The 13,799-nt window shown below is 40.6% G+C and overlaps 1 protein-coding gene and 1 pseudogene across 1 annotated transcript in view; both read right to left on the bottom strand.

Moving 5' to 3' along the window:
* Nucleotides 1-13,799, bottom strand: part of ADGRB3 (adhesion G protein-coupled receptor B3) — an 886,560-nt gene that overhangs the window by 543,776 nt on the left and 328,985 nt on the right. The gene's annotated exons all lie outside the window — the stretch shown is intronic.
* LOC106700913 (elongation factor 1-alpha 1 pseudogene) lies at nucleotides 2,411-4,052 on the bottom strand (annotated as a pseudogene).

The following is a 13,799-nucleotide window of genomic DNA, read 5'->3' as shown; positions in this document are numbered from 1 at the left end:
TATTATGTATTTGTTTAAAATGTTTAAGAAAAATAATCCCTTTATGATTTTTTATGGTTTTTCTTTTTTTTTATTTTATTTAACTTTACAATATTGTATTGGTTTTGCCATATATCAAAATGAGTCTGCCACAGGTATACATGTGTTCCCCATCCTGAACCCTCCTCCCTCCTCCCTTTTATGATTTTTTAATTAAAGCTCATATCCATTTGGGACTTTTCAACTTGCTAAAGTTCAATCTCATTTACTATGACAATATACGTGCATGTGTGATCAGTCGCTTCAGTCGTGTCCGACTCTTTGCCACCCTATGGACTACAGCCTGCCAGGCTCGTCTGTCCACAGGATTCTCCAGGGAAGATTATTGGAGTGGGTTGTCATTCCCTCCCCCAGGGGATCTTCCCAACTGAGGTATCCAACCACCAAGTCTCCTGCGTCTCCTGCACTGTGGGAGGGTTCTTTACTGCTGAGCTACCAGGGAAGCCCACTCTAACAGTAGAGCACAGAATAGTTTAACTGAAAGAAATATCACCCTATGCATATTTACTGAAAGAAATAATTTAATAAGATACTCCATGAAAAGAATTAGTGCATTCAACATTACAACTGAAAGTTAAAAGATTAGGTAAGTGGTTGTTTGACCAAAACAGTTCAATATATATACATAGTGGGTATTCCATGAAATGACTGTTTTTTTTTTTCATAAGCACTGATAATTCAGAAACATCTTTATTGCACTTAATTACATTCACTTGATTCACATGATCTCAAGGATGTATCTGGAAGTAAGAAAAGAGCATTTCCTCTGACATTTACACTTTTTGACCTATTTTGTTCCTACATAATCTATTTTTTAAGTAAATAGTTCTATTCATGTTTTACCATTTATCTACTGCTATATTTCTACATTTTATTACATTTTAGTTTAAAGCATTATTGTATACATAGTTACTGAAATAATAAAACTGACTTATTTAATGAAAATGATTAAGATGTACATAGAGTGTTTATAATTATTTCTAAAAATAATATAATACTATCTTTACTAATCCCTTAACACAGCTTATTTTTAAGGGATATGTGAACACATGTGAATGATATTTTCAGAATTTTTCTAGGATAAAAACTATCCTTATAATCAATTAACATATATTCAAACTTGTTTCCATAGGTTGTCCTTATTAGTATTGAAGCCCAAGAGGCATTCAAAAAGAGAACTAAAAACAATTTGCAGTATCATAGAAGTGCTTCATATACTTCCAGAGAAGGAAGACCACTGAAACTCAGGTGGAAGCTGCAACTTAATGTCGCAGTGGACAAGTGAATGGTCAACCAGCAGAAGCAGCTTCTGTTTGAGCATCACACCTGAGCTTCTCTTAACCTGCTTCCTCCTCTTGCAAAAGGGGATTCTAGAACAGGTTTCTGAGGTCTTCTGAAGCACTAAAACTGCATCATTTTCTCAGGTCAAAAGTTGGCAAATGGACCTGTGGGCCATCTCTCAGCAGACCCAGAGGCCTAGAGGCTGTGCCAAGTTTGCCTGGGGTGCTCAGAAAAAACAGGCCCCAGAGTCTAAGGAAAACATGGAGCTGTAGCTGCTTCTATACCTTTGCTCAAGTCACTCAGTGTGGAATGGAGACAAGCCTGGGGCCTGGAATGCTTTGCTGCAATGCTACACCTGGATGCACCTCTCTTGGGTAACAAAACACAAAGAAACTGTATGGGACTAAAAGTAACTGTGTGCATGCACATTTAAGGCAAATTCTGGACCCCAAAGATACAAAGAGGTGGAAAAACCCAACTGCCACTTTTGAAGAGACTGGAGCAAAAACCAGGTATCAGAAGCAAAAGCAGGGTACCATATATGCCCCTGCACTCAGCAGCACCTAAGGGGTGGGCAAAGCACCTAAGCCCCTCTGTGGGTGGACTCCTCTACACACCCCTTCCCTCACCCCATATAAGGAAAAAGCTGACTCCCCGACCCGCCTTCTGAGCAAGCAGGGAAACTGTTGTTTCTTTTCCCAACCCTCTGACTCAGCAGGGGCCCCTATAAAGTTTGCCTGAATTTCTTGTCTGGCCTCTAACAAATTCCTTTAAGGAAGTCAAAAGTCCTGGACTGTAACAGAACAGGTCCCTGGGTGAATGAGGTTCAATGGCTCACTCTTATCTGACTATTTGCAACCCCATGGACTCCAGGACACCAAGCTTCTCTCTTCTTCACCATCTCCCAGAGTTTGCTGAAATTCATGTAAATCAAGTCGGTAAAGCCATTCAACCATCTCATCCTCTGTTGTCCCCTTCTCCTGAATTCAATCTTTCCCAACATCAGGTTCTTTTCTTTTTTTTTTCTCATTAAACTTTTTTAATGGGTCTCAAATTCTGTGACAGGTTTTTGGTCAAGTTGTTTTCATTAAAAAGTACTGATTTTAAAAATAACTTAAACTGCCACACACAAAACACATGGTCCACAAAAACATTCTCCTTTCCTTCTGAAGGTTTTACGATGCATTGTTATCATTAACCAGTCTTTTACTCTTAAACTTAAATGGCCAATTGAGACAAACAGTTCTGAGACCGTTCTTCCACCACTGATTAAGACTGGGGTGGCAGGTATTGGGGATAATACTCATTTAGCCTTCTGAGCTTTCTGGGCAGACTTGGTGACCTTGCCAGCTTCAGCTGCCTTCTTGTCCACTGCTTTGATGACACCCACAGCGACTGTCTGTCTCATGTCATGCACAGCAAAACGGCCCAGGGGAGGATAATCAGAGAAGCTCTCGACACACACGAGCTTGCCAGGAACCATATCAACGATGGCAGTATCACCAGATTTCAAGAAATCAGGGCCATCTTCCAGCTTTTTCCCAAAACGACGATCAATCTTCTCCTTCAGCTCAGCAAACTTGCAAGCAATGTGAGCTGTGTGACAATCCAGCACAGGTGCATATCCAGCACTGATTTGGCCTGGATGGTTCAAAATAATCACCTCAGCTGTGAAGCCAGCAGCTTCCATGGGTGGGTCATTTTTGCTGTCACCAGCCACACTGCCATGATGGACATCTTCCATAGACACGTTCTCGACATTGAAGCCCACATTGTCCCCAGGAAGGGCTTCACTCAATGCTTCATGGTGCATTTCTACAGACTTCACTTCAGTTGTTACATTGACGGGAGCAAAGATGACCACCATGCCAGGTTTGAGAACACCAGTCTCCACACGACCCACAGGGACAGTACCAATACCACCAATTTTATAGACATCCTGGAGAAGCAAACGCAAGGGTTTGTCAGTTGGGCGAGTTGGTGGCAGGATGCAATCCAGAGCTTCAAGCAGGGTGGTTCCACTGGCATTGCCGTCCTTACGGGTGACTTTCCATCCCTTGAATCATGGCATATTAGCACTTGGCTCCAGCATGTTGTCACCATTCCAGCCAGAAACTGGCACAGATGCTACTGTGTCGGGGTTGTAGCCGATTTTCCTAACGTAGGTGCTGACTTCCTTAACAATTTCCTCGTATCTCTTCTGGCTATAGGGTGGCTCAGTGGAATCCATTTTGTTAACGCCAACAATCAGTTGTTTCACACCCAGGGTGTAAGCCAGAAGGGCATGCTCATGGGTCTGCCCGTTCTTGGAGATACCGGCTTCAAATTCACCAACACCAGCAGCAACAATCAGGACAGCACAGTCAGCCTGGGATGTGCCTGTAATCCTGTTTTTGATGAAGTCTCTGTGTCCTGGGGCATCAATGATGGTCACATAGTACTTGCTGGTCTCAAATTTCCACCAGGAGATATCAATGGTGATACCACGCTCACGTTCAGCTTTAAGTTTGCCCAAGACCCAGGCATATTTGAAGGAGCCCTTTCCCATCTCAGCAGCCTCCTTCTCGAACTTTTCAATTGTTCTCTTGTCGATCCCGCCACATTTGTAGATATGATGGCCAGTCGTGGTAGACCTCCCTGAATCTACGTGCCCAATGACAACGATGTTGATGTGGGTCTTCTCCTTTCCCATTGTGGCTTAGGTTTAACGGTGGTTTTCATGACACCTGTGTCCTGGCAGCAAGCCCGTTGTGAAAAAGCAAGACTTTTCTAATTAGTCAGTTCTTTGCATAAGGTGACCAAAGTATTGAAGCTTCAGCTTCAGCATCAGTTCTTCCAGTGAAGATTCAGGACTGATTTCCTTTAGGATGGACTGGTTGGATCTCCTTGCAGTCCAAGGGACTCTCAAGAGTCTTCTCCAATACCACAGTTCAAAACCATCAATTCTTTGGCACTCAGCTTTCTTTATGGTCCAACTCTCACATCCATACATGACTACTGGAAAAACCATAGCCTTGACTAGACAGACCATTGTTGGCAAAGTAGTATCTCTGCTTTTTAATATGCTGTCTAGGTTGGTCATAGATTTTCTTCCAAGAAGCAAGCATCTTTTAATTTCATGGCTGCAATCACCATCTGCAGTGATTTTGGAGCCCAAGAAGATAAAGTCTGTCACTGTTTCCATTGTTTCTCATCTATTTGCCATGAGGGGATGGGACTGGATGCCATGATCTTAGTTTTCTGAATGTTGAGTTTTAAGCCAACTTTTTCACCTGCCCCTTTCACTTTTATCAAGAGGCTGTTTAGTTCTTCTTCACTTTATGCCATAAGGGTGGTGTTATCTGCATATCCGAGGTTATTGATATTTCTCCCAGCAATCTTGATTCCAGCTTGTGCTTCTTCCAGTCCAGCATTTCTCATGATGTACCCTGTATATAAGTTAAATAAGCAGGGTGACAATATATAGCCTTGATGTACTCCTTTCCTGATTTGGAACCAGTATTTTGTTTCATGTCCAGTTCTAACTGCTGCTTCTTGATCTGCATACAGTTTTCTCAAGAGGCAGGTCAGGTGGTCTGGTATTCCCATCTCTTTCAGAATTTTCCACAGTTTATTGTGATCCACAGAGTCAAAGGCTTTGGCATAGTCAATAAAGCAGAAATAGATGTTTCTTTGGAACTCTCTTGCTTTTTCGATGATCCAGCAGATGTTGGCAATTTGGTTCCTGGTCTCTGGTTCCTCTGCCTTTTCTAAAACCAGCTTGAACATCTGGAAGTTCATGGTTCGTGTATTGTTGAAGCCTGGCTTGGAGAATTTTGAGCATTACTTTGCTACCTTGTGAGATGAGTGCAATTGTGCAGTAGTTTGAGCGTTCTTTGGCATTGCCTTTCTTTGTGATTGGAATGAAAACTGACCTTTTCCAGTCCCGTGACCACTGTTGAGTTTTCCAAATTTGCTGGCATATTGACTGCAGCACTTTCATAGCATCATCTTTCAGGATTTGGAATAGCTCCACTGGAATTCCATCACGTCCACTAGCTTTGTTCGTAGTGATGCTTCCTAAGGCCCACTTGACTTTGCAAAGAAGTCTGGCTCTAGGTGAGTGATCACACCATCATGATTATCTGGGTCTTGAAGATCTTTTTTCTATAGTTCTTCTGTGTATTCTTAGCACCTCTTCTTAATATCTTCTGCTTCTGTTAGCGCCATACCATTTCTGTACTTTTTTGTGCTCATCTTTACATGAAATGTTCCCTTGGTATCTCTCATTTTCTTGAAGTGATCTCTAGTCTTTCCCATTCTATTGTTTTCCTCTATTTCTTTGCATTGATCACTGAGGAAGGCTTTCTTCTCTCTCCTTGCTATTTTTTGGAACTCTGCATTCAAATGGGTATATAGTTCCTTTTGTCCTTTGCTTTTCACTTCTTTTCTTTTCACAGTTATTTGTAGGCCTCCTCAGACAACCATTTTGCTTTTTTGCCTTTCTTTTTCTTATGGATGGTCTTGATTACTGCCTTCTGTACAATGCCACAAACCTCTGTCCATAGTTCTTTAGGCACACTCTGTCTATCAGATTTAATCCCTTGAATCTATTTCTCACTTCCACTGTATAATCATTGAGCGATTTGGTTTAGGTCATACCTGAATTGGTCCAGTGGTTTTCCTAATTTCTTCATTTAAGTCTGAATTTTGCAATAAGGAGTTCATGATCTGAGCCAAGTCGGCTTCCAGTCTTGTTTTTTCTGACTGTACAGCTTCTCCATCTTTGGCTGCAAATGATATAATCAACCTGATTTTGGTATTGACCATCTGATGATGTCCATGGTAGAGTCATCTCTTGTGTTGTTGGAAGAGGTGTTTGCTATGTGCAGTGTGTTCTCTTGGCAAAACTCTGTTACCCTTTGCCCTGATTCATTCTGTACTCCAAGGTCAAACTTGCTAGTTTTTCCAGATATCTCTTGACTTCCTACTTTTGTACTCCAGTCCCCTAGGATGAACAGGACATCTTTTTTGGTGTTAGTTCTAGAAGGTCTTCTAGTTCTTCATAGAACCTTTCACCTTCAGTTTCTTCAGCATTAGTAGTTGGGGCATAGACTTGGATTACTGTGATACTGAATGGTTTGCCTTGGAATCAAACAGAGATCATTCTGTCGTTTTGGAGATTGCACCGAAGTACTGCATTTCAGACTCTTTTGCTGACTATGATGGCTACTCCTTTTCTTCTAAAGGCTTCTTGCCCACAGTAGTAGATATAATGGTCATCTGAATTAAATTCGCCCATTCCACTCCGTTTTAGTTCACTGATACCTAAAGTGTCAATGTTCACTCTTGCCATCTCCTGTTCGACCACCTCCAACTTACCTTGACTCATGGACCTAACATTCCAGGTTCCTATGCAATATTGTTCTTTACAGCATCAGACTTTACTTCCATCTTCAGTCACATCCACAACTGGGCTCTGTTCTTGCTTTGACTCAGCCCCTTCCTTCTTTCTGGAGCTATTTCTCCACTCTTCTCCAGTAGCATATTGGGCACCTACTGTCCTGGGGAGTTCATCTTTCCATTTGATAACTTTTTGCCTTTTCATACTGTCCACAGTGTTCTTAAAGAAAGAATACTTAAATGGTTTGCTATTCCCTTCTCCAGTGGACCACATTTTGTCAGAACTCTTCACCATGACCCATCCATCTTGGGTGGCCTTATACAGTGAGGCTCATGGTTTCATTGAGTTAGACAAGGCTGTGATCCAAGTGATCAGTTTGGTTAATTTTCTGTAACTGTGGTTTCCATTCATCTGCCCTTTGATGGATAAGTATAAGAGACTTGTGGAAGCTTCCTGATGGGAGGTACTGGCTATGGGGGAATCTGGGTCTTGCTCTGATGGGCAGGGCCACGCTCAATAAATCTTTAATCCAATTTTCTGTTGATGGGTGGGGCTGTGTTCCCTTCCTGTAGTTTGGCCTCAGGCCAAACTATGGTAGAGGTAATGGTGGTAATGGCAGCTCCTTTGAAAGGACTTAGACCAGGACTGTTGTATTAAGTACCCCTGACCCCACAGTATCCCACTATTGACCCACACCTCTGCCACAGACTCCTGGATGCTCACAGGCAAGTCTGGCTCAGTCTCTTGTGGGGTCACTGCTCCTTTCTCCTGGGTCCTGGTGCACACAAGGTTTTGTTTGTGCCCTCCAAGATTCTGCTTCCCCAGTCCTACACGTGGAGAAGGCAATGGCACCCCACTCCAGTACTCTTGCCTGGAGAATCCCACGGATGGAGGAGCCTGTTGGGTTGCCGTCTATGGGGTCGCACAGAGTCGGACTCGACTTAGCAGCAGCAGCAGCAGTCCGGTAGGAGTTCTGTAATCAAATCCCATTGGCCTTCAAAGTCAAATTCCCTGGGGGTTCTCAGTCCCTTTGCCAGATCCCCAGGTTGGGAAATCTGTTGTGGGCCCTAGAACTTTCACAACAGTGTGAGAACTTCTCTGGTATAATTGTTCTTCAGTTTGTGGGTCATCTGCTTGGTGACTCTAAAGTGGGGCTAATGGCAACCTCCTCCAGGAGGACTTAGGCCACACGCCACACCTCCCAGGTCTGCTGCAGCCAGAGCCCCTCTCCCTGTGGCAGGCCACTGCTGACCTGTGCCTCCACAGGAGACACTCAAAGGCAGGTCTGGCTCAGTCTCTTATGGGGTCCCTGGGTCCTGGTGCATACAAGGTTTTGTTGAGCCCTCCAAGTGTCTCTCGTGCGTATGGGGTTTGACTGGATACCTGATTTCACTCCTCTCACAGTCTTGTTCGGGCTTCTCCTTTCTCCCTGGGTGAATGTCTGAGCACTAAAGCAAGGTTTACTTTGCAGGTGAGGCTTCAGATTATGCAGTTTGAAAAGCTGTAGCCAGCATCCTCATTGGAGAGGGATTTTTTTTTTTTTTTTTTAGAAGACAATATGTTTTCAAAGGCTTCTGAGCACTAATGCATTCCATTCATTTAATAAACATTAAATTTGCACTTATTATAATCCAGTCAGGACTCTAGACACTGGTGATACACAGACATGAACTGAACAGACAAGAATTTGTTTTTGTGAGAGAAAATTTTATAGTTATTCCTAGTCTGATATACAAGGCTTATAAGTCTTACATAAATATTAAATTTATTAGCCAGTCCTTGGACAGCTTCATTACAAGTGGTCAAAAATACATTAGTCAGATTCATAACTTTTAATATCATTGTTTCATTCATAAACTGCTGCAGATAAAGGGAATTTAAGTAATATTTCATCTGTATCATTCGATGGAGGATGATTAAGAGATCACTGAGATGAAAACTTGACACAAAAGCCAGGTTACTATGTCCAAATTCATGCTGTGGTCTCATTGGCTTCTCTTCTATTATCCCAGAGCTTTCTTTCCTTTCAATTTTAATTGATTTTGTTATACATGGATCTAGTCTTTATGTGCACTATGCGAAAATGCTTGTTTCCTCATTCCATTCACTATTGTTATATTATACCTCTTAAATGCTTTTATTTTTGTAAACTACCCAAGAAGACATAAATATAGCTTCATTATAGCATGCCTCTCTATTTTCACGGGGTCATACATTTACATTTATGCAGCCATCAAAGGTTTGCTCTCAGAGGAAGGAGCCATAGACACAGTTTTGATGTCACCTCCCCTCCCAAAAATACTTCACAACTCATAGTTCAGGGAGGGAAAATGTTAGATTTTTTCTTGGTCTACTATCTCTCAACATACATCTCTCTTCAACCTGAGTAGTGCTTCTCCTTGTCCAATTTTGCTTGATATTAATACTGTTACTGCTGCTTTGTTAACACCTTTGTCTGCTACATCTTTTTCCATATGTTTTCTACTCTTCAGTATCATTTTGCTTTAAGCATATATCTTACATAAAACATGTATAGCTGTATTTTAAAAATCACATTGATCCTCTTCCTTTTAGTAGGAAATAAAATCATCTTAATTTATCATATTTATCATAATACTGGACTTATTTCTTATATCTTAAATTTTTTACTTAGCATATTTTCTTGTTTTTTCATTTTCCCCCTATTTAATTCTTTTGGATTGATAGCAATTTTCACTGTAATAGTTTTTATTTAGATATCCTTAAATTATTGGTGTTCACCAATTTTATCACATGTACTTAAATAAAGCTTTAAATCTATCAATATCTATAGTTAATTAGTGTTTGTACTCTTTCCCAAACCAAGACAAGAATTTTAATGTGTCATCCATGCTCCTCTGTCTTGATACTCATGTATCATTATTTTCCATATTCATTTTCAAATTATTGTACATCATTCTTCAATAATTAGACTTGACTATTAGTCTCAACTTAATCTAACTCTCATTAGTCTCAACTTAATCTAACTCTCAGTATCAGTTTCTGTGTTGATCTCCTTTCTTAGATTTGCTTAATTCTGTTCAAGTACCTCTTTTAACAGAGAATGGTCTAACATTGACCCATCTGGCTGTCACATTTGAATGCTGGTTTTACTAGACCTAGAAACTTAAGGTCAAGGATTTTTATCTTAGTTCCTGAGGCAGGGATTGAACCCGGACCCTGGAAGTGAAAAGCACCAAATCCTAACCACTGGAGCACCAGGAATTCCCGAGGTTGAGTATCTCTTTTCCTCAGTGAACACTGACGATAACTTGTACACAGAATGCAGGTATCCATTGTCGCCTGTGAGATGTCTACTGGTAAAATGGCACCCCACTCCAGTACTCTCGCCTGGAGAATTCCATGGACAGAGGAGCCTGGTGGGCTACAGTCCACGGGGTTGCAAAGAGTTGGACACGACTAAGACAGTAACACATACAAGAGAATCTGCTTTTCTTTCTGGAAGTTTCTTTGGAGATTTTTCCTTTTATCATTGGAGTTCTGAAATTTTACCAGTGCATGTCTAGATATGGGTCTTTCTCACTCAGCTTACTTGGAACTCTGTTCCCTTTCCATACAAGGACCAGCCCTTTAACTGAGCATACTCAGCAATTCTCTCTTAAGCCAACTTCCCCTTTTCTTGGTTTCTATCCATATCTGGTGTGGAGGTTTGAAGGTGCTGCAAGCTGCCCTTTGCTTGCATTCCAGCTTCTCTGTATCCCTTAAGAGCATCCTCTGAGAAAACTGAATCCTGACTTCTGACTATTAAAGTTAAGTGCAAACCATATTACTTTCCATGTCATTCTCTGAAGAATTCTCTCTCCTACTTACATAAACCTTTCAAAAGAGTGTCCTCTGATTCTCCACTCTCCCCTCGTCCAATAATGTCAGGCATTCTGACTTCAAGCCTCCTTCCCTGAATGAAACCGCTTTCTGGAAAGGCAATTGCCTCAGAAACTGTCACATTCATCTTGATTCCTCCAGCATTTGACACCCTCCCACTCTGCCCCATCCCACAACTTTTCCTAAAATGTTCATCCCCCTTGGTTTGCAAAGCTGACGATTTGATTTTATTCCTCCTCCTGACTGCTTTGTTTCCTTCACTGCCTTAGTGAATCTTCATCCTCTAAAGCTAAGTCTTCCCCTCAACATTCTCTCCTTGAGAAATTCCACCCATTCCTACAGACTCCGGTATCACTTTTGGAAAAACAACCATCAGTCTCCCACTCCTGTAGGCTGATCTACATCTTGAGGCCACCCACACTATAGTGCCTCCTAGTTATAGTGATACAGTTAGGATATATGAAAACAAGCTTATTACCACCTTGGTGAGAGCTGGTCCTAGACATGCATTCCAAATTTATTTTTAAATAAACGTATGGCGCTCAGGATAAATCATTCATGAATAAATAAAGAGCAAAATAAAATAAAAGTTGACTAGAAATAATGCAGAAAATTTTCTTAGAGTTATCAAAAATTTCTTGATGAACCAGTTTGATTATGTAAAGATAAGCCCTAAGGTGAAATCTGGAAAACTGACAGTGATAAAAGAGAGAGATTAGTTTGCATATTAACAAGTAATAATTTGAACTTTACTGAGGCTCCCAGGGAGACAAGGTGAGGCTTCCTGAGTAAAACAGAGGAAGGAGGTGAGGTTAAAAAGAGGATTAAGGAGTAAGGGGAGAACCATCCAGAAAATGCTTGAAAACTGAGACCGCAGGAGGAAACTGTGAGATTCCACATGGAAATAATATCAGAAGCAATTTTAATAACAGTGATATTTAAGTATAAAGGTATATACTGTGAAATAAAATCCTTCTACACTACAACTAACTTTTATTAAAAGCATATACCTTATATTTGTAATATTTAAAAAGAGGTGTTACAGAAATTAAAGATTGATTTCACACTGAGGTTGGCAAGGGGCAGAATAAAGAACAGCCCCACCTACAAAATACAAAGCAATGGCCTAAATACATCTAAGATTGAACAGGCAGGAACACACATAACCCCTCCCTCAAAACATCCCTCGGGATATCGAGAGTATAATAAATTTATAGCTGCAAATTAGGCAGAAGATCAAGCCACGTGTTTGCTTAAAAATTACACTAAAGCTAGCATTTGAAAGGATGGAGAATTTGGAAACATATTGATGGTAACTTTAGGATTACAACCTGACATTCTTATATTGGGCTCTTATATATGGCTCATGCTATAATATCCATTATACACAGTCTCTCAGCTGATTTTGTACTTTCTGTACCAAATGCAAACACCACCCTGATATAGAAGGGAATCTAAAGTTGTTTACTAGTCATTGCTGGGTTCTACTGAACTGGTGGCTAAGTGGCCAAGTGGCCAAGGATTGGCAAAGGGAATTAAGGATGGCATCTCTTATGTGCTAAATTCTTCCTGACTTTGGTTTTGGGCTTTTTCTTCTTCCCTGACCCCAACCTTCACAGAGCACAATAGTTCTGATTAGCTAATTATTGCAAACTGCTCCAACAAGACTTAAGTGGGAGATGTAATTAAAATTTTGCTTCTCAGAAGGAAAAACAATGTCATCTTAGTGCTGTAGCTTTAAGTTTTTAAATGTTTTCCAATTAATTATAATATCTCTTCAAATCTATGTATTATATAAGTTATTATTCCTTTGCCAGAAGTCTATATCAGGATATGTCTTCTAGGCTGGCATACACCTGGCGTAACAAGTTATTTTAAAGTGAATATACTAGGGTTTTTGATGACTAAAGTCTGATGAGTCAACATTGTAAAATAGCTGTACCAAATCTCAATTTAAACTTTTGTTGCATTTTGTAAAGTATAGAATTCAGAACTTTTGGTCCATTTTATATTCAGATGTGGACATTAGTGTTTTTAATGGAAACACTGATAAAGTATAATATGTGGAAAGAATAGTGCTCAGAGTGTCAAAAAACAGTGAGAATTTTCTCAAAAATTATAGTCTCATTTTGGAAATAAATTTTGAGTGCCTAATGGATAAGGTGCTTTAGAGAAGAGAAACCGTCTAACTTCACTATAGAACTATAGGGCTCCAAATGTGATAAAAATAGATTCTTATAATAATTTTAAAAAAAACTGTGTATACTTAACTTGGGAAAAAAATTCAGGAAGAAACAGTGATTTTCTTTGAATATTTGGAAATTCATGTGCAGAAGGATTAAAAATAAGTGAACAAATAAGAAAGAATACAGGGGAAAGCGTCAAATCCATAGGAAGAATTTTCTGACAACTCAGAGTCCATAAAAAGGAGTGAGTGTCCACATGAAGTACCAAAGTGTTGACTAGCAGAGGTGCTTAACTAGTGGTGTGACTAGTCAGTTCTCCACAGGGATGTATCTCTGATTCCTAGAATCTATGATTCTCCCCATTCCGCAACACTGTATTCTGTCAATTTTTCAACTGTCCTGTGTCCATCCAAACAATTTCCAAACTTGTCAAGGTCTCTTGAGCGCCACCATCACCACACAGGTACACATCCGACTAGCTTCTCGCACTGGGACCATTGCAATGACTGTCTAACTGCCTCTTTTCCACCACCACTTCTGCTCACCATGCAGTCTCCTCATGGCAGAAAGGCAGACCTTTTAAAAGGTAAAACAGATAATGTAAACCTCCTCTCTAAATTCATTTCATATCTTTCCAACTCTTAGAATAATATCTAAACTCCTTACTCTGGGTCTTACTAATAGGCCTGTGTAATCTGCCCAGCCTACATCTCAAAAAACCATCTCACATTCTTCTCCCTATGATTAACCATGTTCCAGCCATATTGACCTTTTATTGCCTAAAACATATACTGATTTCTTTAATTGGGAAACTTTTCTGATCTTTTCATGGTTGTTTCATTCTTGTCATTCTTCAGTTCAGTTCAGTCACTCAGTCATGTCCAACTCTTTGCAAACCCATGGACTGCAGCATGCCAGGCTTCCCTGTCCATCACTAACTCCGAGAGCTTGTTCAAACTCATGTCCATGGAGTCGATGATGCCACTCAACCATCTCATCCTCTGTCACCCTCTTCTCCTCCTGCCTTCAACCTTTTCCAGCATCAGGAT

Source organism: Bos mutus, chromosome 9 (assembly GCF_027580195.1).
Source record: "Bos mutus isolate GX-2022 chromosome 9, NWIPB_WYAK_1.1, whole genome shotgun sequence".
NCBI classification, from domain to species: domain Eukaryota; kingdom Metazoa; phylum Chordata; class Mammalia; order Artiodactyla; family Bovidae; genus Bos; species Bos mutus.
This window is presented reverse-complemented; position numbering and strand designations above follow the sequence as displayed.